Raw genomic sequence first — 23,140 nt, 5'->3', positions numbered from 1 at the left:
AATCAACCTGCTGACTTCGAAGACTGTTTGCAGGGTAATCTGAGAGAATGTCTTGCTTTATGCTTTGTGTCCTGCCTTCTTCCCTCAGGTTCCTACCTATGCTGTGAAACCATTGGGGCAGAGATCCCCTTTACAGATACAGTTGTATTAGATAGAGATGTGTGGTTTATGTATAGATATGAGCTCTGCCAGAGGGGAGGTGTGTGCTGCCTTGCTCTGCTTCCCAGAGGCATCACGTAGGATGATGGATTTCATACTTGTTTCCACAAGACTTTATCTCAGGCTCCTTCAACAGGGATGGTCAGAACCAGAGAAATAAGCAGACTGGAAGTCTTCAGCTGGGAAATAATGTGACCAGCAGAGGATTCAACAGACATCTTTAAAGGTGGGAAAAGTATAAAGGAAGCAAACAAGAAAGCAAAGACATAATAAAAACAAACTCAGAACCCCTCCTGTAAATTAACCATAGGAGCTCATTCCCACAGGAATCTATGAAAGCATAAGAGCTGGCGTGGGTTCAAAAACCGACTGGAAAAATAAAGGGCTTTTGAGCACAAAGCAACCATCTTTGATCTCCAGAGGGTGGGAGAATGTTTCAGGGAAGCATCACTATGCACTTGCCTGGTCCTTATGTTCTTCGCTGAGCACCTGTTACTGCCTCATGCAAAGAAAAGATATTGGGCCCTTTGGGCTGCTTGGATCTGGCTGTACTCATGCTCTAATGAAATCAGCACAATTCTGACCATGGAGTGAGTGCTGGGGAGCTGGCCCAAAGGGTGTTCTGCAAGGTAGCTTGGAGCAAAGCAGGGAAATAGATCTCGCTTGCTTAAAATCAAAACCAGGCTTAAAAAGTAATCGCAGAGCAAGAGTACCGTTCTCCAGGAAAGCTTCCAAAACCAACTCCTGGCCTTGGAGAATAACATGGCAAGCCACCAATAAATAAATAAATAGATAAAGAAATAAATGCAAAACCTGTGTAGTAAGCTCCCTGAACAAATGGCAAAAATATTTCTAGTTTTCAGGCCACCTGCTTGTCATCTATCACTTTGAAAAAAAAATGAATGTTCTTTAAATATTTATATGGGGAAAACAGACCCACCCTCCTGGGTTTGCATGGTGATTTATGCTGTGGCATTTTCAAGGTCATCCACTGCCTAAATCCCCCGTCTGTCTGAGACCTGGGTCCTGCTAGGAACCCGATCCCCATGATCATCTAGATTAGAAGGGGCAGGGCCTGTTTCCATATGTGTCTTAGTGCTGGCATCTGAATTTCAAATGAATTTGCTGATTCCTCACTCTGTACTCAGACACCAGCATTCTCCTTTGGCTGCTCCAATGAAGATTTTTCTACGAAGAGTTTTCAGTTGAGGGGCTTTCAGTGGCAATACTCTAAAAGACACATCCTCGAGTCACATTTCAGGCTCTCTTGGCCAGCTCATAAACTCTCCCTGTGGACTGGAACTTGATGCATTCACGTTGTGCTCCTCCTCCATGAGGAAAGGGAAGAGAAGTCTTTTGACCCAAGGGGAATCAGGAATAAGATAAAGTCAATGTTTGCATGCACTGGACGACTGCTTGCTTGCTTGTCTGTTTCACTGATCTGGTGTATGCTTGGTGTATGCAACATGTGATGCTTGGCATAGGCTTGGGATCAATGACCGGACAGTAGATTGGGTAGACTGAAAGGATTCATCCTCTTTCAGGAATGAAATAAGCAAAGTTGGATAAACTGATCTTTGGAGTTGGTGATCTCTACATAAAAACAGATGTTGGATAGGTAGATCTCTACCTAAAAATAGATGTTGGGTAACTTTAATCAATTCTGCCCCAGCTGATGGTAGGTCTCTGGAGTCCTGCCATAATTTGGGACCTAGAAACAGGTCTAATCAGGTTAAATCTCTCTCCTCATCACCCTCTACTGGAACATCTAGAAGTTCCTTCTTCTCTAACATGCACAGGGTATTCATAGATTAGGCTTTACCCTGGAGCTCTCAGCAAATGAGAAGGGCATGGCCAAATTCAACTGCACAAAAAAATACACTGTTGCTTGTAGGATTTCTGTTGCTTGTAGGATTTGAGGTCAGCACACGAAACGTTGCTAGAAGACCAAAGGGAAATGCTGCATGTGTTGATTTCAGACAGTAATTAACCATCTTGATTAGAAAAACCCCAAATGCTGTACCCACATTTACCTCGTTTCATTTGTTCAAGTAGGAAATACAATAGAAGGGAAATCCCCAGTTTTATTTTTTTATTTTTTTTTCCCCTCCCGTCTTTATTACTTTCATCAGGCAAAAATCTGCCTTGTCAGTACTTTTTTCCAAGCACCCTAATGAGAGACAAAATATACCTGCCTGTCGGTGACAGGCCTCTCAACACAGATTTCTGTGTTTTACTTTGTATAGGGTAAAAAAAAAAAAAAAAAAAAAAAAAAAGAAAGAAACTGACACCACAACAGAACTATTAACTCTTTCAGGACTAATGCATCAGGTTGCTATGAGGTACAAAGCAAGAGAATCTGCACACCAGATCCCAAGGAAACAGTCATGGACAGGGGGAGCAGAAGAGCAAGGCGGTCCCAAGAGCAAGCGTGGACCAGGGAGCTATGGAAAATAAAAACAGGTAGCACTGCAGCTACAACTTCCTTTGCCTTCAGCGTGGAGGTGGGGTCAGAGTAGGCATGTGGCTACAGGCATATTACTCCTGGGGCAATTTTTCATGGATGAACAAGAATGATCATCCCCTGAGCTCTGCACACGGATTTTGCACTGTCCTCCAGGAGAAGTCACACCACAGGAAGAGAGGACTGACAATATGCTCTCTGTTTTATTGTGCTCCCTGTATTATTTTTCCTATAAAATACAGCTTTAGAAAAAATGGCTTGTTTGGCTGAGTTTAGACCTCTGGGCCTTTCAGCTGAAGCTGGCAAAAATGAAGGAATTTCTTCGTTCTCAGCATTGCTTGGCCTTAGCAGCAGTGCAGAAGCAAGTTTAGAGCACTGGAAGGGAAATGGTGTTGTTGCCAGTTCTGTACCTGCTTGTGATGACCACTTAAATGGACGTTCCTTGGGCTCCCAGGCTGCAGGTCTATCTGCTGCAATGAAATGTCTCATGTTAAACATGAAGACACAGACGGATCCTGTTTTGTACTGTCTGAACTGAATGTGTATTCTTGCCTACCAGGCTAACTGCCTTGTGGAGTAACGCCCATCACTCTTGCTACACTATGACTTCCCCACCAGATTCCCTGTGTCTTTCCTTGTTTCTGCACTGGGCTGGATTCGTGATAGCAACCAGTCACTTTGCCTTCAACGTTGCAGGTATATGGAAAGAGAAAGGAAAAATATTCAGGTGTGAGGGGGGTAAAACAGCACGGGTCAAATTGAGATGATGGGACCTCCTCATGACACAAACACAACCTGCTTTCCCTGCCATACTGAAGACCCAAGAATTTTACTTGTGATTTGGACTTACTGAGGCCAGTGTTACACATGCATATAGGAGGTTGAGCTGTAGGCATCAGGCATTGCAAAATCAGTCTCTTTTCCCTATTCCAAGCTAGGAAGACATATTCTACTGCTGTTCCTCAGAAATATACTTCACCCAGAGCCACCTGCAAACGAAGGGTTGTCCTGTTGCATTGGACTTAATCAACAACGCTGAGGTGGGATAAGATCACAGTTGTGCTGCCTGCCGTATGAGGCCCCCAAACCCCAGTCAGAACAGCAAATCAACATATGAACTGCCCACCTCCTGTTTTTATCTCTTTGTTATTTTTTTTTTTTTTTTGTGTATTTGGAACTAAGAAGCCAAAGAAAATAATTCAAAAGTTTTATCCAGCCATGTTTGTTTCTTTATTTATTTATTTTTAACTCTTCTCTACCAAGATTATACCTAGAAAATTTGAAAAGCTGTTCCTGATTTCTGTAATATTGGGTGGAAATCTGAATTGAGAACTCACATTGGACTATAAATTCTACTCAGATTTGGACCATATATGCCTTTGGTGTGGCATTATCTTTCACTGTGAACACTGCTATCAGGAAAAAATGTGAAGGCCGGTCCATATTTTCTTCTACACCAAACCATTACTTTTGGCTTCTTCACCTCCTGAACCTTCAGCTTTTAACATAGCTGCAGCACAGTATTGGTCCAGCCAGGGCAACGTGGGACTAAACATGGCCTAGAAAACCCACCTCAGATGTAGGGTGAGTTACCTTATGCCATGCTGTCACTAAACACTACCTCTACACAAAACTGCGGTCACCATAGCACTGTTGCTTTAGAAAAGTGGTGTCCACCCTCCAGGGGAACATCAGGAGGGAGCTGCAGAGCCCGTCCATGTTTCAGTGGGGCTGTGTGGTCTCTCGAGACACCCAGGGTGCTCTGGATAACCTGATACAGGGGAACACGAGACCAGTTTAAGGAGGATGGAATAGATCGAGGATTGAAAAGTGTGAATATTGAGCTTGAGACCCACACGCTGAGTCCTTCTCAAGCACAGAAGGAAAGGAGCCCGTGAGACAGAGCCTTTGTATGGAAGAGATGGTCACTGGAGATGGCAAAGAGACACAGCGTGGGGTCAGCAGACAGGTGGCTATCTTCACCCTGCTGTGTTCCCATCACACGAGCAGGAGGAGCAGAGACTTCAGAGGGAGATCCGTGGAATACCTCAGCGAGCCTTGCTCTGCTGACTTCCCGGGCTCTCCAGTTTGATTTCCCTCCACTTTGGGATTTGGCCCAGATTGTGCTTGGACTGTGAGTGTTTCCAGATGTTCTCAGCCTGCAGGGGGACAGAGGCACGCCAGGCTGTAATTGGTATGCAAGCGAGCCCCGTGCGAGGGGCATATAAAACATTACCTATCCCTTGGCCAGTGCCTCCTGCCTGGAGGCCTGCTGGTTGCCGGTGGCAAAGGGGAAGGAAAATATCACAGCCTGGTGGAACGGTTTCTTTTATTACCATATCCCTGGGCAAAATGGCCGGTGCTCTAAGTGGCACCTGGATGGAAAGGCAGGAGAATGCAATAGGAGGAAGCAATGAGAAAGCAACCCAAGCCAAAAGCATTAAAAACCTGAAAGAAAACATTGCTTCTCTCACTGCTGCCAAGTTTATTTCAGTATGTGGCAACCTGCTGAAGTACGTTCCTTTATAGAGGAGGAATTAGAGAGGACAAGACCTTAAATTCCTCCCATTTGCTTAAGAACTCCAGCAAACACCTCCTCCTTCTTCCCCCTCCTGCTGGTCCAATTTTAAGGAGATTTTAATTTGAGCCCAAAGTGCTGGAACATAGACAGGAAACAGCTTATAATTTGCAAAAGTGTATATAGTTTCATGGAAAAGCAACATATATACCGAAACCTATGCCTTTCAAATTCTTCCCAGCAGCCATCTCTTCTGGCCTTGGGACAATGAAGTCTCTGTGTTCAGGTCTGTTTTCGGTCGAAACAGTCCATGACTGCTCTTTTGTGACCAAACAGAATGCAAGGGCGAGCCGGAGTGAGCGCTCAGTGCTTTAATTGCTTTGGGTCACGTGTCTACCTCTGCTGCTGCAAGTGGAAGAGCACATGCAAGCGAGGAGCATCTTTTCTGCTACGGGTAGACTTGAAAAAAGCCACAGAGGGGAAATTCAGGCCTCCCTTGGAAATCAGAGACAAGGCTCCCATCAGTTTTGACAGGACCAGGACTTCAGCCTTTGTGCTGGGACGAATGGATGTGTACTTGCATTCATGTTTACGACAAGGTCGTTGTGAGATAGAAATGCCTTTGGCTTCAGCTGCTAAGAAAATTGGGAGTCCCAAAGGCTCTTCTGTCCAGCCTTTCCATTTGCCCTAGAAAGTCTGAGGCACAAAGACAGAGTAAGCAGACAATGACTTGCTTGACTGGCAAGCACAAATGTGAGCTTTTACACGTACAAAGGACTGCTTGTGCAAGCAAAAATTACATGCAGAATGAGGAGCATGTGGCCATGACAGGAGGGTCCTCAGACTGGAGAAATCATATCCAAACCCATCACCAGTTTGATTAAGGAAATGAGGGCAAAATTTTGAGTGGCATGTAAGCTGGAGTGAAAGAGGTCTCTTGCCTTGGGTGACCAGGAGCCGCATTAGCTCTTGGACAGTGAGGGCTGCAGGAAGCTGACAAGGCTGTTGTTCACATGGGGACATTTAAAAGAAACCATCCATATAGAAGGAAGGCATGTTGTTAGAATATGGGCCACACTGCAGCCTGCTGAAACACTGATGGCCTGATACTGTTGGCAAGCAGTAGCCTGGAACCAGATTCTCAGACAGTATAGATGTGCAATTGTGCATGCAAAATGCATGTCTAATTGCTCAACTAATTGCTGTGAAGCTATCAGAATTGCATAAAATGGGGAATAAACAGGGACTTTGCTTACTCTTTGCCACTACACTTGTAGCAGTGGCTCAACTATGCTGGAAGTTTAGTTGTGCCCTTTATTAGACATCTCAGGCAAGGTGTGGATGGACCAAAGCATTGTACTGCTGGTGGAAGTGAGAGAGATGGGGCTGGTTTTCTGGGCTGTGATGTTATTTGGTTTGTCAAAGATACTTGCCTGAAAACTTTCAAGTTCCAATTTTAAAATGAGTTCTGTAGAGTCCAAACTCAAAATGTTGATCATTGAAACACTTAGTGCCCTCTCTTGCATTGGAAACTGAGGGTGATTATGCCTAGCTATCCTTGTCAATTAGGTACACCTTAAACATGGGTGAAATATCATGTTTTCCCTTTGGAAGGGATCTATTTCTCTTCAATTTACAACTCCCTCTTGTTGCAGCTGAGTTTCAGGTGGCCGCTTCTTTAGCTACAACAAACAATGATTTCAAGCTGCTCTCTATGACCTCAGCCACCATCTCCTAGGTGACACCAGCAGCACTGTAACATCAAGCCTATTTGAAAGCATGTGCTGAAACTCTAAAGGGGGATGCTTGGTGTTCGCAGCCAACATTTTGTAGGTGAGCATGCAGGACTTCTGTCTCACCTTGAATAGCATATGGTGGTATTGAGATTCTGTGGCTTTCCTTGAAAGTGCTCCTCCACCTAACCGTGAGTAGAGCTTTACCAATTCATAAGCCCCAAATTAGGAATTTGAAGCACAGATTAAGAAGAACTAGGCATGTCAAGTGTTCCAGGTTAGTTGCTGAGGATGCTTTTGACTTGAGTGAAAAGGTACAGAGAACTGGATCTGGAATATCATAATTTCTCATGGGCCTTGAAAAAGGGACTGGGACACACTTCACCACCTAACTCCCTGCAAGAAGAAAGGCTGGGGCTTGGCTTTTCAAATGCAAAATGAACCATTATGCAAAATGGACTCAGAATTTAAATCAAAAGGAAAGTCAGATCTCTGTGGCTTGAGGGGTACTTTTCTCTGCTTGGATTGTCTGGGCTGCTTTATCATAAGATGAGAGGCTTTGTCTGACCCGTGAGCACCCCACATGCCTGTAACCAGAGCACCCACTGGGAGGGCGCAAGGGATGCTCATAGTTTTGGACTTGAGACAGGCCAACTCATAAATTGGGTCCACTTCCAGATTTTAGAAGCTTTGGAGTCCCTGGACACGGCTCTGTCATTTCTAGTTATTGTAATATGGTTCAGATCTCCAAAGAAACCAAATGAGTCCCAGCTTTCAGCAAAATCCCTCTTATATTTCTGCTGAAGAAATATAGGGGACAATCAGTCCATTCACAAATATCTATTATAATGAGAAGGAAAAAAATGGATCAAATCCTAGCCCTGGAAAGCCACAGAATGGGTTTCCTGATTCTTATTTCATTAGCCTGGGTAACCTTCAGAAATAATACCTGAAATTATACAAAATGTCACAGGAAATAGCTCATTGACTCTGTGGAACTTCTGCACAAGCCACCAGTTGCAACAGGGTGCTGGTGTTTGCTGACAAGGGACATGGCTTCTTTTTGATGCTCTAGTGACATGTAGCTGGTCATGGTGATATTGAAAGTTTCGTATAACAGGATGCCTGAACAAGTGTCCTTGAAAAGAATGACAAAATGTCTTGGTCCTTTAGCAGTGAAGAGCTGGAGGTGGAATCTTCAAAAATACTATTTTATGTCCTTTCATTGTTGGAAAATAGAAAGATATAGCACTTCTGTTCTAAGCCAAATGCTGCTGGTTATCCTTTTTTTCCTTCCTCTCCCACTCCAAATCATTCAATTATTGGTAATCACACGAAAATCCAAGCCCTTTCAATGAAAATACATGTCAAATACATGCCAATTGTTTAAGCTCTCTAGGTTTTGGTAGGAGATTTTACTTTCAACCTTCTCTACTATCAAGAATGAGATCAAAAGGTTCAACATCATGTTCTTGGAGGTCTGACCTGTGAAGTATTTTAAAAACAAGCAAGGAGGTCTTTAGCCACTTTCCACTTCTACTGGCACTAGCCAGACCTACAGTGCCATTTAATTTAAATATTAAATGAGGTACCTCTCTACCCCTGTCCCCTACTTTCAAATATATATATATTTTTTCCTAGTTGTTCTTAACCTGTATTGGCCAGACTCCATCCTGGTCAGTTTTTTTCAACTCCACTGTTGTAGGAGCTGCAGAAAGGGCTGAACTAGGGTCATAAAAAGTTTTAACTCCATCATCCAGTTAGGACATTCTGATATGCTGGGTACTGGTAAGTTTATGGAGGCGTTATGACCTGGTAGCCTCCCATGGTAAAAATCTGCATTGCATAACACAGTAGGTCCCTTCATGTCCTTGTGCTATTGCAGGCATTCAGCATGGGCCTGGCTTCAAAACGTTGTGACAATTAATGGAAGCTCTGCAAACATGCAGAAGTTTCTCACTGCCTCTAAGAGCAGCTAGACTCAGAAGATGGAGGAAAGGCTCTTCTTTTTCTTTCTAAACAAAATATAATTGAATCTGTAATATAATCAGGACACAATACTATACTCCTAAGTGAGGAAGGGGAAGGGACAGTAGAAAAAATAGTTGTTTCTCATTCCTGAATATAACAGATTTTAGTTGCTTTCCTTGAGTTTTAGCTTTGAGATTTGTGATTTTCATGTGACCAAGCTTTTTGCTTTAGTTTCCCGAGAAAGGGAAGAGATTCTTAACTTCTGCAATAAGGAAGAAAAACCTGAGTTAGTGAAAAAGCTACCCAGAGTACAATAAGCAAATTCAACATCATTTTGTGTTCTTGAGATTGTTGAGAAGTTCCATGATGTACAAGACAATTCTGGGATTTTCAGTTCCTCTTGGTGTAGGAGAGCTCACCCTGCAGTGGTCCTGGGCTTATGTCGGGAAACAAAACAAAAAGCTGAGGATCTGCACCAGCCTTGGTCTGATTTAACCTGAGGGTTAGCTGGTGCTTTGCCTCTTCCCACCTCTTCTCCCTGAGCCAGGCCGGGCAGGAGGCAACCCACAGCCTGTCTGTGCTCTGAGCAGGGAGCTGTAGAGGGTGCTCTTGCTCTGCCTGAGAGCCAAAAACGTTGTGCGCCTCTTGTCCCATCTCTTCCCTCCCTTCCACCCCCCTCCTTTGAAATGTAAGCAAACAAGTGAGTCTGCTGCTACGTGAACTTTGCATTGGAACAAAGGAGCCAGCGGTGACGAGCCGTTTCAAAACATCCCCCCCCCCTCCCCTGCCTCGCTTGGGGAGGCTGGGATTTACGGCCGAGCTTGGAGGGGCTGCGCACACCAGGCAGGGAGGGCAAGAGGCTGCTTGTTGTAAGCTGTCAGCAGCAGTGGTGCCTGAAAGGAGAGCTGTTCCCTCGCTCCTGGCCTGGCCTGGGGCAGAAAGGCTGCCCTGGGAGGCCTCGAGCTGGAGGTTTGGGCTCAGGGTCGGGGGTCTCCTCCAGCTGCGCTGTCATCGTATTGCTGCTGTGTCCAGGGGAGGCCCAGCACGCTGATCCGCAGCAGAAACCTGCTGTTTCTTAACCAAACTCGGGCCAGGGAATATGCTAAAGCAGCTTGAGGGTGCCTGAGCTTTTCTAGCTGCTGGGCACAGAGGTGATGTGCATCCTGCTGCTTTCTCTGCCCCAGGCTGGGGCTGGGGCTGGCATCGGTGGAGGCTCTGTTGCTCTGGGCTTTCGAGAAGGAAGTACCGAGACACCCACAGGCATTCATCCCCATCAAAATCTTGTCCTAGCAAATCACGCCTATTCTGCATATATTTACTCAGAGTGCTGCAGTAGCCAAAAGCCCTACCTGTGGTGGAGTTTGCTCCTCCCTTCATGATAATGACAGGGTCTGCGATGATAGCGATAATGAAGGTTTGTGTTTTGGCCACCAGAAAAAGCATGCAGCTTTCCAATCAGTAAAGGCAATCTGTCAAGAAAGTGTTTACCTGATGTGCTGCTTACCTGTGGAACACCGTGGTACAGGCCAGCTGTTGTGTGCAAATGCACCTCAAATCTTTCAGAAAATAGGAAAATTTTACAGCCACAGAAAAGGGTGGGAAGGATCCTGAGAGACAGTTCAGCGTGCTGACCTTCCCCAAAACAACGACAACTCAACTGAAAGCAATCTTTGCCTGGACTGCTCTTAAAATCCCCCAGTGATGGAGATTTCACAAACTTTCCAGGCCATCTGTTCCAGAATTTCACTCTTCTTACTTTGGTGATGGTGTCTGGATTACATTTCTCATTCCTGATGCCTCTTGGCTAATCAGTACCAAAGATAAAGAGGATTTTCTCCCCTCCATTGCATGGATCTGCACAATAATTAGTAAATGGTAAATCAGTGCTGTGTTTTGGATCTGTATGCTGACTTAGTGACAAGCTTAATATGCTTTGTGCACATCAGCACCATGCATTTCTTGATGTAGAGGTGGGCATGCCATTGAAATGTAATGGTGCTGGCAATGAGGACACCAGTTAGTGAAGGGGCAGTGTGTTGAGGTGCTAAGGGTCTCCCTGGGAGCTGTGGAGGCTTATCCCTTCCAAAAAAAAGGTGCTCTACAAAGATCTCAAGTAGGTTAGGGACAACCATGTTTGATGACACACAGAAAATAAAACTTTCTTTCAGTGCAAACCCATGTAAGGTCAGGAGTGAGAAATGCAGCACAGGGTGAAATTCGAGGTGGAATTTGTTTCACAACACTTTATCCTAAGCTTTAAACAAATACAACATTTTCTAGCTCTCTAGGCTCATTACACACTCAAAGGTAAAGGACTGGTACCTCCAGAGGCAGAGTTTCTCCCTTCTAAAGTGAATGTTTAAATTAGCTGGTAACGGGAGCAAAATGGAGACACATCCCATCTATTTTTTTTTTGTGTTACAATATAGACTTCCAAGGTTCATAAGGCTTCCCATACACTTATTTCTGTTTAGCCAGTCAAAAGCTATCAGTAATCTAAAACAGTTGGAGATATTAATAATTCATGGAACAGAATTTTCTTGCTTAAGAATTTCACAAATAAATCCCCATTCTGAACACTTCTGAGAATACTGTAGTCTTGCTCATGACCATTTGGTAAGAGAAAAAGCCGCAGTCACCAATTAAATCTCTTGTGCATCATTTAAACTTCTATTATATGTAGCTAGACCTTGAAAGCAAGCTGCTTTCTGCCGTCCCCTGAAGACCTGTGGTCATGGAACATTTATCCATTTTTCTACATGATTTCAAAATGTATTATTATTTACTTTGATGAACACTCAACATGAGTACCATGTTTATGGAATTGCTTATATCAAAGTAGAGATGTAATAAAGCCATTTATCTTCTCATCTGTTCTTTCTGTCCACTGAAAGGATGAATCATTAATTATTGCAGCCATATGATTAGTTTAGCTTGGAGTGTTTTAGAAAATGGGACCAGTGGGTTTTTTTCCCTCTTGGGAGACTAATCTAAGGTCAAGTCATTAAGTCTAAGGATGTTTGTCTTAGATCTTTTACCAGGAGGCATACTATGCTACTTCTGGTTAATCCATTTTGAAAGTGGCACAGTAAAAATACTCTTATGAAGGACAGCATTATGCCTTTGTTGTATTCCATTGGTCCATTGCATGCTCTCTCTTGGTTTTATTTGAAGAAATAAAGAATTGAAAAACCAGCAGAACCATTTTGCTACTCCAAAACTTTCCCTGTCAGCTGCGACCAGCTGGAAATTTCCATTTTTTGATTTATTTCTACTTACTTCCATCCCGGTGCAGAGATTATGGCACAATATTCTTCTATATCCTTTTATATTGCAGAAAGGAGTTACTTTCTTGCCAAGTCAGACACACACTTTTGGCAGAAACAGTCACACCTACCTTCTCTCAGCAACTTTCAGTCCATCATGCTGTAGCCAGTAACCTACACAGGGCAAACACCTCCTTTGTAATGTCAGTTTTTATATACCAAAATCCAAAATCTTCAGCTGGAAAGTCTTAATTTAACACGCTGAGATAGGATTTGAAATTAAAATTTACCTTGGGTACCCAAGCAGTTCCTCAAACCTGCTCATTGTCCTTTGTAACTGCAGGTGTTTGGATCTTTGACTGCCTATGCAGGAACCTGAGAAAAGAGGAATGTGGTGTTTTTGAAGGATTGATGGATAAGACCCCCATATACTAGGGCTAAATGCTCGAGGGTATCATGACATAAAGACATCTGTTGTATCCATCTACTTGTCTAGAAGAGAAGGAGTCAGTTAAAAATGTTGGGTGTAGGACAGTCACATCTGGAGACACAACACAGGCTTTGACCTCTTTAATTTGGGGATTGGATAAAGAGGGATTGAAAGAAGGATTAGAGCAATATATTTAGGATCTGGTCCTGGCAAGATCAGGGCATTCTATAAGCCCCAATTCTTAGTCTTAACCTCAGTCTTAAGAAGGCTTCATATGATTAAGGCATCCCACAGATTTCTGAGAGAAAACCTATAGGAAGGAGAAGATGAAGGGATGTTTCCCATCGTACTTTGTTTCTTTTCCATCAAGAGCTTTGCTCTCTGAGTCTGGAGAAGCATCATACCAAAAAGGAGTCTTCCTTCCACTTTCATGTCACCCCTTTGCCAGTTCTGGTCAGCAGGAGATGCTTCTTCACAAGGCAAAATAATTTCAAAAAAATCTGAGCTGTGGAAAGCCAGAAAGTCTTTGAAGCACTGAAGCCTGGTGACTGCTCTTGCAACACAAAGCACTTTAACTCAATTATTGCAAAGCAAATAGAAGAAAGGTGGGAATGGGCTGTGCAAGTTTACCTGCTTCCTTATCTCTTCAAAGTCACTGTAGCCCTTCTAGCAAGGGGAGGCATTCAGTGTACCTCACATTTCTAGCTCAAGCTTTTTGTTTGCTGAGTCACTTGCGTCTCAGTCAACAAATTTCTACCTGCAGCTTTCCAAAAGCAAAGATCCCTCATGAACTCCAAGCTCCCCTAAGGAAACATAGGGCAGATGTCAACATTTCTGAAGTTATTCACCTTCTGCCAAAGCACACACATGATTGGGGCAGCAGAATTGCAGGAGTAAAATCCAGTGAAGCCAGCAAACAAAGGCAACACAAAGTCAGTGTCTTTTACTGAGTCCTCTGGCACAGGGACAGGTGAGAGATCAATAGAAATTAGCCAGGTTCAGATCTCTCCCATGGGAAACCTTTGAACAAATCCTGTTTGTCTGGGCTGCTAAATATCCTTCTCAGTGTGTTCGCGTTGGTGAGATAGAGCTGGAAATTTGTCAGAATGGACACAGCTTTAACTGACAAGAGGACCGACTTTTAAAATAAAACATTCCTAGAGAGACTGTCCAGCCTTTTTCTCTTGAGCAAGATCTGAATCCTGCTCCATCTGTCCTGTCCCAGCTTCATTTTTTATATAATGCTTCCTCAAGGATTTCTGTAGCTGGCCTCTAACACACCTCATTTCTACATCCTCCGCAGCCATGGGAGAGGCGAGAAGGACAAGCCCTGCACTTGAGCAAATCCCTGACCAAGCTTTTTTGGGCCAAGATGAACTTAAGGAAAAGTGACGAAGAAAATGGGTGGGAGAAAGTATGGCTGTTCCTAACAGAAAGGAGCAAGGGGGCATGAAGTGTTGGCCATGGGTTTGTCATCTGCTGAGTGCATTTTCTCACTTGTCAGGCATGTCTCCAAAGGGCAGATGCCTATCTTTTCCAGTATCTTTTCCTCCAGGTTCTAAGTCTCTTTCTGCTCCCTCATGCAATAGCCCTCATGATTCTTGCATGTAGTGGGCCTACACTGGTCTGTTTTATTCTGGTCTTCATGCTCCTTCTCCTCTCAGCAGCCTGTGTGATCGATAAGAAGCAAACTAACCAGGGATTTTCCCTCTCTGTCTGCCCCTGTGACAGCTTAATATACTGCTGAGGACTAAGCACAAAGATAAGAAATAAAGAAAGGGGTATTTAGCGATAAGACATTTCTCTTGCTGGAGGACCTCCCACCCTCTCGGTGCAGAAATCACTTTGCACAGAGGGGAACTGCTGCCGGGTGGAATGTGTCAGCTGCTTACCAGGTCACGGGCACGTTACACAGCCATTGGAGAAGCAAGCTGAAGCGGTGGTATGAACGCAACCATATGCTTAGCGTTAAGCCAGTGAGAAATTCCACTGAAGTCAAGGGGGTTTTTGCACGTGCTTAAGGGCTTTACTGGATTGGGGCCTACGGAGGGAAGAACGGACTGTTGGTCCATCAAATGGGATTGGACCAAGAATCTTGCACCCTTCCTCTTGCCAAATCCCGAAGGATGCCTCTGATTCATAAGTGGTAGCAGAGAATTGGGCCATTGAAAAGAAGGAAGCTCGGCTGATCAGGTGGCCATAAGCTCCCTGGTTGGATGCTGCCATCAGATGACTTTCTCTTATGGCCACCTGGGTGCTCCTTGTAGGGTTTTTGTGCATTGTATTTTTTTTTTCCCCAACTACCCAAACGCAGGTAGCTCACGTGATGGAACACGATCCCTAATCATAGTTGCTTGGCTGTTGTTACAGATGAAAAGCCATCAAATCCTGATTAGCAATATTTGCAGAGTCAGCAGCTGAGTTCCCTGACCTGCTACAGTTGCAGAGCAACAACATTGCAGCGGGCAAAAGATTAACCACAAAGATTGTTGAAAAGAAAAGAAAAGAAGAGGCTGGATTTGTCAGATCAAAGAGAATAAACTTGATGATACTTAGAGATTAAATTGTCTCAGGATGATATATGTAGCCATAAAAGTCTATAGGAATAAACTGGAACTCAGCTGCCGAGGAACTGTCAGCAGCCTAAGGACATTGTGTGGTCTTGACTGAGTAACAAAGAGGCTAAGAGGAGAAGAGGCATTCGTAGCCTCAGATCCGGAGCTGAGTTGCTCCATGTCCACAGACACATCGCTTGTGGCTCCCTTTCTCTTCTCCCAGCCAAACCAGTAAAATGAAGAGATGGGAAAACTGATTCCAACAGGAAAATTGCTTCATGTTTCCTACTCTTTTTGGGTCCAAGTCCTCATACGGTTTGTCTTGATTTCAGTGACACTGCTGTGCTCAGAGAAAAAACTCACTAATTATCTTTGGGGTGCTTTGCAAACCTCTTCATAATTCCCTGTAAGGCAAACCTTGTTTTTCCTTCCAGAGGTCAGTTAGAGAGAGAGAGGGATTAATCCCAACAGTAAGATTTCAGCCAATATCCTAAACCAGGAGGAAGAACTAGGGTCAAAACTAGCAAATGAGGTTGGAAGAAATAAGTTCACGGTCAGTGTGTTCTTTCATGAGCAGATTACAAAGGTTTTGGAAACTCTCTCGTCACAGACGTAGTGAAATACTGCTAGTTTGCTATAAGCAATGTTTAATCTCCACCCCCTCCATCCTCTTGTGAAATTAAAAATACAATCACGAAGGTTTCAAATAACTGACGAAGAAACAATGCTACTTTTCCAGCCGTTTTGTACAAAAGGAGAAGGGCAAAGTATTGACACTGTGTGCAGAAGCACAGACCTGTGTAAGCTCGGCTTTCAGGCAGTGGAAGTCAGCCATGAAGATAGTACGAGCAAAAGTCTGACAAGCCATTTAGCTCCTTGTGCTAGCCATTCGCATGGGATTGAGTTTCATCCTGTGGGGACACTGCAGCATTTAAAGAGACAGGGCTTTGGATGCTGAAATTTTGTTAGTTTTCAACGACCCTCTTTTGATCATAAAGTCTTCTCTTTACTGTTATGAAGACTTCGGTGTGAGAATCCTCTCTCAGTGGGTCTACTCAGTGTACAACTCATTTGTCTCTGGATTTTTGCTAACTTTTTGTTCATTATGGTAATATAATTACACCCTGCCACCCAAACTTTAAGTACTGTCAACCTGAATTGTTCCAAATTTGTTTCTGTATAGAATACTGGAGCAGAAGTGTGGATTCCTGGTTGCAAGGAAAGCAGAGAGATCTCCAGGCATTTTGAAGCAGAGGTATTTCCAGGCATTCTGAGTGTCCCATGTTGCTTGCCTGCACCTAGGTGAGTGCTCAGCATCTCACTGCAGCACTGAGAACTCTGTCATGCAGGTTTATACAGCCTCCTACTGCACACTCAGCTGTTCATACAGCGGACAATGAAGAAAAATAGATCTTTGTCTTAAAGGCACGTACCGATACATAGCAGAGGGACACGGTCATTAAAAAGCAATATGGAGCAGTGTTGCAGGAAGAACTTCTGTTGCCTTTACCTGAATCCTGCCCAGGTAATGGCATATTGCTCTTCCCAAATACAGACTTCTTGTCTGATTGGAGAAGGTACTTCTGATTCTTTGGGTTAATCCCCCGTATAAGGTTGAAACTGTGGTTGAATAGCCAACAGGTCTCACCACCGTGAGATAGATGCTCTCCAACAGAGAGGAGAGGGCTGCTATCAAAAAAGGGGTGTGGGATCACTTGGGAAGGAGGCTGTTGTGGGAGCTCAGTTCATCCTCCTGTGTGGAAGGAGAAGGGAAGAGAGTGCCTGCTGGTCTTGCCTCTATGCTGTAGTATCCCGCAAAGTTTGGGTCTCAAAGTTGATACTTATTAGATCTTCACCTGGAAATACCTCCTTCCTAAATGCCCCATATCCTGTGCAGATTTCTCCATATTTAGCCTTTGATACATGTGGGGGCACAGACAATTGCAAATGACTCAGACACAAGAGCTGCAGAAAGCCATTGCCTCTGTTTCAGACAGTAATCCCCCGAAGCTTCATATTAGCAAAAATCCCTGTGATTTCGTCCGATGCGGTGTCACAGAGACATCTCCCCCCAGTGCTGTTTTGGAAATACAATAGTCATTTTTGTTTTGTCTGCTGTGCCATCAGCCCCCCTAGCTGGGGACTCAAACATGCATTAATTCTGCCTACAACTGCCAGGAGAGTTTATTATGGCCAACAGCAAGAAGCATGTAGGAATCTGTGAGGTGTGTGCACTTCTGCAGAAAAAGAGCCTTGGTCCCTGTTTGCTGTCAGCTTTCATTACAGCAGGAGAAACTTCTTGCTGGAGAGGGGATCATCCAGTAGGCAAACATTGCACAAGAGGCAGAGAGATGCCAGGACTGGCTCTAAGGCTGGGCTGTTGCAAAGGGAGCAGGGAAGAAAGAGAAAGCAGGACCTGAAAGGCAAGAGGAGAGGTGAAATACAAGGTAGCTCTCAGGAGCTTCAGGAGTTAGGCTGACAGGACGGTTAGCTCTTCTGAATGAGGGCTTCTTTTTATTTTTCATTTTATTTTTGTTTCGGAGAGAAGCCCTTTTGTGTTGATTGGCACAAGTTTGGGAAGGATTAAATAAACCCAACAAATGGAGGCTGACTTTTCCACCTTCGCTGGAGGCAGCTGTCTTTCAGCAATCAAACCCGTGCGTTGCTGCGGAGGCTCGGCATATCACTGCCTGATTGCATCCAGACAGCGAGAGCGTCGTGGCACATATCCAGGGATGGAGATCCCCTTGGAGGGTCAGAGCACTGAAATTTTCTTTCCTTCTCAATGCAACCAAGACTGACTTTCTACACTATTTCTCTTTCCACTGCATTTCAATTTTCAGCCTCTCCATGGTGCTTTTAATAATGGGATAGTTTGGGTTGAAAGGGACTTCAGGGGGTCTCGAACACGATCTGCTGCTCAAAGCAGGGCTGCTTTCAAAGTTAGGGCAGGTTGCTCAGGGCCTTGTCCAGTCCCATCTTCTGCTTTCTCCCCAAGGTGAGCAGCACAACACAGAAGACCTGCAAGCTTCCATGAAAGGCTGGAAATGGGTCAAGACTAAGGGCAGGGCTCTGGCAAAGCAGAATTGGCTGTTTCAGATGCAGAACAGGAGCGGGTGACTTCTCTGAGGGAATCATTTTGGGGAGGCTGTTATCTTGGTCAGCCTGGTTCCTATAGCATCAAGACTGCACTATGTGAGTTTGCCTTCCTTCCCCATAACATCATCTCGTGTACTGGATTGTACACAATGTGAAACGAGCAGCTGGCTGCAGGAGGTAAACTCTTTCACTGCCTATGTCCAGGGAAAGCCAAGGCATGGGCTCAGCCTTCTCAAACATCAGCTAATCAGAATGGGTGATGACTCATGAGGCACAAAGCCATAGGAAGCCAGGATTCATCAGTCATCCTGTCTGCCAAATGACCTGCTTAGCTACTCATTACCTGCTGGCTAAGCTAGCCTGGCTGCAGCCAGCGGTGCCAAGCACAGGACACTTGCTGGGATCTGAAAATCCACAGTTTTGTTGTTTGTTTTTGCTTGATTGGAACTGGCATGGGGTAGATGATCGTGATTTAGTCCAACAGTGCTGCATCAGACCTCACACTTTCTCATCCATAACATCACTCTCTGAAACTCTGGTCACTGCTCTCACTGCTGCTGACAGAATTTTGACCGTTTTGTGCCCTACAGCTGATGCAAAAGTCAAAATGTTGTGCTGATTTCCACATCATTCAGTGCTGAAGTCAAGGGGCCACAGAAGGTACAAATCCCTTCTGTTTTCTTAACATTATAACTAGATCCTTGATACTCAGATCCTTGGCAGACAGAGGAACCTGTTGGTGGGAACTGATGGATTCAGACACCTCACTGCTTCGTGGACCAGGCCTTTACTGGAAGGTTACTTCCAGTCTCCCAGGAGCCAGCCTTGAAGGTACAGCTCACACCCCCACAGTGCTGGCTTCTTTTCTCTCTTGCTAACTGTCTTGCATCTTTGCAGTTTCTCCTCCTGCAGACATGGTTTCAGTCTCATCTTTGTCCTGACTTGCTGCTGTGGAATGTGAGGCCTTTATTATTATTTTTTTTTTCTCTCTGTAAAACAAAAATACGAAGCTAAGCACATCATGTCAAGACTTCAAGCCTGCAAATTCTGCCTGTGTCCTTTATAGAAAAGAAGAGCTGCGCCTTGTTTTTCCCTCTCCTCTTTACCTTCCCTTTGTCCGCCTGCTCTCGGAGAAGATTTATGCCCTGTTGTGAAAGCGCTGTACCTAACACAGCCAGCTCTCACAGTTTCACTTGCTGTGCAATTCCAGTATGATCTTGCTTCAATGCATACTTGGTTCAAGAACACTGGGGTGTGTTCAGATGGATGGAGCTGATCAAACATGAGCCAAACTCTTATTTTATTGCAGTTTATTTCTTTAGGAAGAGCCAGGGTTGAACTAGGAGTTCATTGAGTTTTAAGCTAACACGTTTGCTCTCTCAGCAGGAGAAGGCCATCGGCATATATGGTTATTTACAGCAGCTCAGCTGAGGGAGAGTAACCCATAAATAGCAACTCCTGGTGTTTGCTCACAGGCACATATTCTTAGAGAAGGCAGAAACCTCACGTTCCGGCCCATTCGTTAACATTCAGCAATAGGATTTTTGAAGGAAAATGTCTCCCTAGGTAGGATATCCTATAACTCCTGACCACAGGGGTTTCCTGCAGCTTCACCTTCAGCATCTGGTGTTGTCTATTCTCGGAGACAGGCAGATGGGGTAGATGGACCCCTGATCTGATTCGGGAGGACAGCAACTCCCATGAGCCAAATGCAACACCGGAGAAATATGTCAAATGCATTCCAGATGGGTATCCCTGGAGAGAAGCATCTTAATTCACAGACCAGGCGAAGAAACTCAAAGAGGAAATGGCTTTCCCCCATCACAGTGGGGAGCCTCTGGAAAGGAAGGGCAGCTCACCTTTCTAGGCTGAGCTCGCAGGCCTAGGCTGGTAGCTTTGGTGTCTCTGATCTGGACCGACTGATCTCTTCACAGGGATTTCACAGTGATGCCTACAAACAGTCCTAATGGTGTCCTCTTTCCATTACTGGTTAATCTGGAGCAGTGGCTTAACATCCTCTGCCATGAAAGAACCTTCACCCCAGCGAACTCTGCCTGTTCTGCTTTCTCTGATCAATAGTACTGATTTTAGAGGGGAATTGTGCCAAAAGCAAATATGTAGGCAAGTTCTCTTCTCCCATGTTAACTCATCTTTCCCTTATTTACAGTGGCAGTACCTTATTTTCTGTCTCACATAGATGGGCTGTTCTATGGGAAGGAATTACTTTGCTGCCAATTCTCTACCTAACCTTTATTTTATTTTTTTTTAATTTTAAATTTTTAATTGTTCATATATCTGTGAGATATCCTAGACATCACATCCTTCTTCTCTTTAAGCTACATATTCATATGTTTTGTGAACAGGTAGAGTAGACAGCTAAGTTTGGTCATCTGGCCAGCTCTCTAATCACGCATTGACAGGATTTATTACGTTTCCATTGATTATTTGGGAGCTTAGTTCCATGCCTTGCACATAGACACTCTACATAGGGCCCACATCTGTGAGCAGCATCCCAGCCTGAAAATATGCAGACAATTCCCCAAAGCAAACTCCAACGTGATACTGTACTGCAGTGATTTCTCTTGGCATAACACTTACAAGCTCATGTGATCAGTAAGGCCTTATATGTTAGACCCTGCACATAACCAGGGAAAGAGGCTGAACTCTTCATCTCAGCATTTATTAGTTAAACAGGTGGAGCTGGAGAATAAGAGGTTCAGAGTCTAACTCTGCCCCTCTGACTAGAATAGCACTCACCCAGGGAATAGAAAGCTTGTGAAAATTATGATGCATTACAAAAATCTACGTCTGTCCAGTGGCAAATGCAGAAAAACTCCTACACAGACGGAGTGCCCTCAGTAACCTCATTGCTGTCTTCCAAACAATTAGGTCATGATTGTAGCAGCTGACGATTGACGTCCATTGCAGCAGAAAGGCAAGGCACAGCACAGGCTCATTCAAACACTGCACCATTGATGAGGAACAGATTTTTCACTGGTAATATTGATTCAAGCTACACCAGACATTTAAAGTGGAAAGGATTGATGGAAAGGAAGCACGTACTTTGGAGCCCCTATTGCTGCTGGCTAGTCTCGATCACATTTCTGTCCTCTTTCCTTATGGAAGCATGTTTTTGTGTGTAGTAACAATGCATTTTTCTTCTCGTGGTATTTACAGATATGTGCTGTTTTCTGGCAGGTTGGTGGAGGATGACAGGTTGGGAAGGATTTCACTTTGCATATGTTTTCTCTGTGGGGTTAGACAGTACGTGGGGGTGGTGTTAGATTCCCCATCTTTTCACCGAGACCTTGTGTTAGAGGATCAGGAGGATCATTGACAGGTGCTACAAGACGGTCCTCTAAAGGGGATTCTGTTTGTGTACTTGTCAGGTCACGCGGTGTTATTGAAGCATATGTACCGTGGTGGGTGTTGCAAAAAGGTTCCCCTGAGATGTTCACAGCAAGGAAACCGTTTCAACTGACTTGGTAGTGTTGCAGTGAAACCATCTGCTTGCTCAGAGCTCTTGAGTAGGCTGCAAACATTTTGCACGGTTTTCAACACGGAGTCGTTCTGATTGCCAAGTGTCATTTTGCCCTATTAATGCCCATTCTCAATGCCCTTGCTGAGGTCACAGTCTTCTGTCTTGACCAGGTGGCTGCTCCATTCAGAAGAAAAATAGCCAAGAGCTTCTTTATCTACACCCAGCCTCACCCAGTCATGCTCTTCACAGACTAGTGGAAATATGGAAATGGCTCAGGTAACACTGAGATAAATGGTGATTTAACGATATGAATCTCCAAAGCTTCATGCAGCATGATGGCTATTTATGATACGTGTAAAAGGTCCTGGAAAATCTGTGTGTTAGTTCAGGATCCCATTTTATCAGGTGTGCAGGAGATAATTTTATGATTCAATTAAATTCACAGGTTAACAAACTGGGTGGGTTGTGTGGGAAGGGGATACCTATCTATTTCTCTGTATCTGAAAACATGACAGTCAACTGTTAAATAAGAAGTCTGAGGGAGTTAAAGATGCCTGTCCAGTGCCATTGCACCAGAAAATGACTTTTTGCCCTTATAAATTCAGTACTTAAAAATTTCCTGTGTCTAAATAGACCTTGTCAAAGTGTGTCAGATAAATACACAGAGTAGGATCCTTGCAGCCTCAGAGAATACTAGGATAAGGTGTGAGAGCTTAAAGCAACTAAAAGAAATAATTGCTGGCTTGAGGAAATGGCAAAATCAACAGGAAGGGTCCATTTTTTGTAGTCCTGATGACAGCCAGGAAAATTTCATTAGCCTTAAGAGCTTTGCTTTATCCTTTTATTTCCACCAGAAAGCTGAATTCCCCCTGCACATGTGTGGTTAGGTTTTTATTTTTTTTTTTAACTGAAACTGTGTTGTTCTTATGGTATTTTATTATTTCTAATGCAGTTGAGATATTGCCTCTGAGCTCTGTGTGAGGAATGGCTTTAGCTGCTAGGTGCTGTACAAGCTCAGAGCAAAACCGTGATCCCCATCCTAAAGATCTCACATGTAACACAACATCTGGGGGCACAGGGTAGCTGCGGAAAACAGGGGGAAGCAGGGCAATGGGTGAAAGGGTCACATGCAGCCCTTCCACAAATGCAATGAGTCCATCAGTTGTGTTTAGATACAGTTGTCTGCAGCCACCTGCTCTCATCCTGCTGCTTCAGGACCGGGCGTTTTTACACTAATTTTGACTGCAAGCCAGCACTGGTTATTTCAAAAGACTTTCCCCCTGTGCTGCTCAGCATCATAATTCAGCTGGGCCTTGGCATCAGCACTGTATGATGCAGGGGAGGAAATTCTTGCCTGATCCCAGCTGATGGGCCGCCCAGGCCTAGGAACACGAGGATTGATGGCCTCCGTAAATGTCTTTGCCTCTAGCTCTGCTGTCTGTGCTGCTGAAGGATCCCTGCCTG

The 23,140-nt window shown here is 44.4% G+C and overlaps 1 long non-coding RNA gene across 3 annotated transcripts in view; it reads left to right on the top strand.

Moving 5' to 3' along the window:
* The first annotated feature begins 3,870 nt into the window (after positions 1–3,870).
* Positions 3,871–23,140, top strand: part of LOC140002888 (uncharacterized) — a 42,640-nt gene continuing 23,370 nt past the window's right edge. For 2 of the 3 annotated variants that reach the window (XR_011810513.1, XR_011810512.1), the window contains exons 1-2: positions 3,871–6,974; positions 16,280–16,398. This is a non-coding gene — a long non-coding RNA (uncharacterized lncRNA). Of the gene's footprint in view, positions 7,066–16,279; positions 16,399–23,140 lie in introns of all 3 variants that reach the window. The other variant, XR_011810514.1, reaches the window with a different exon arrangement.

The sequence above is a fragment of the Anas platyrhynchos genome, chromosome 7 (genome assembly GCF_047663525.1).
Source record: "Anas platyrhynchos isolate ZD024472 breed Pekin duck chromosome 7, IASCAAS_PekinDuck_T2T, whole genome shotgun sequence".
Lineage (NCBI taxonomy): Eukaryota > Metazoa > Chordata > Aves > Anseriformes > Anatidae > Anas > Anas platyrhynchos.
The sequence above is the reverse complement of the archived record's forward strand: the minus strand, read 5'-3'. Positions and strand labels throughout refer to the sequence as shown.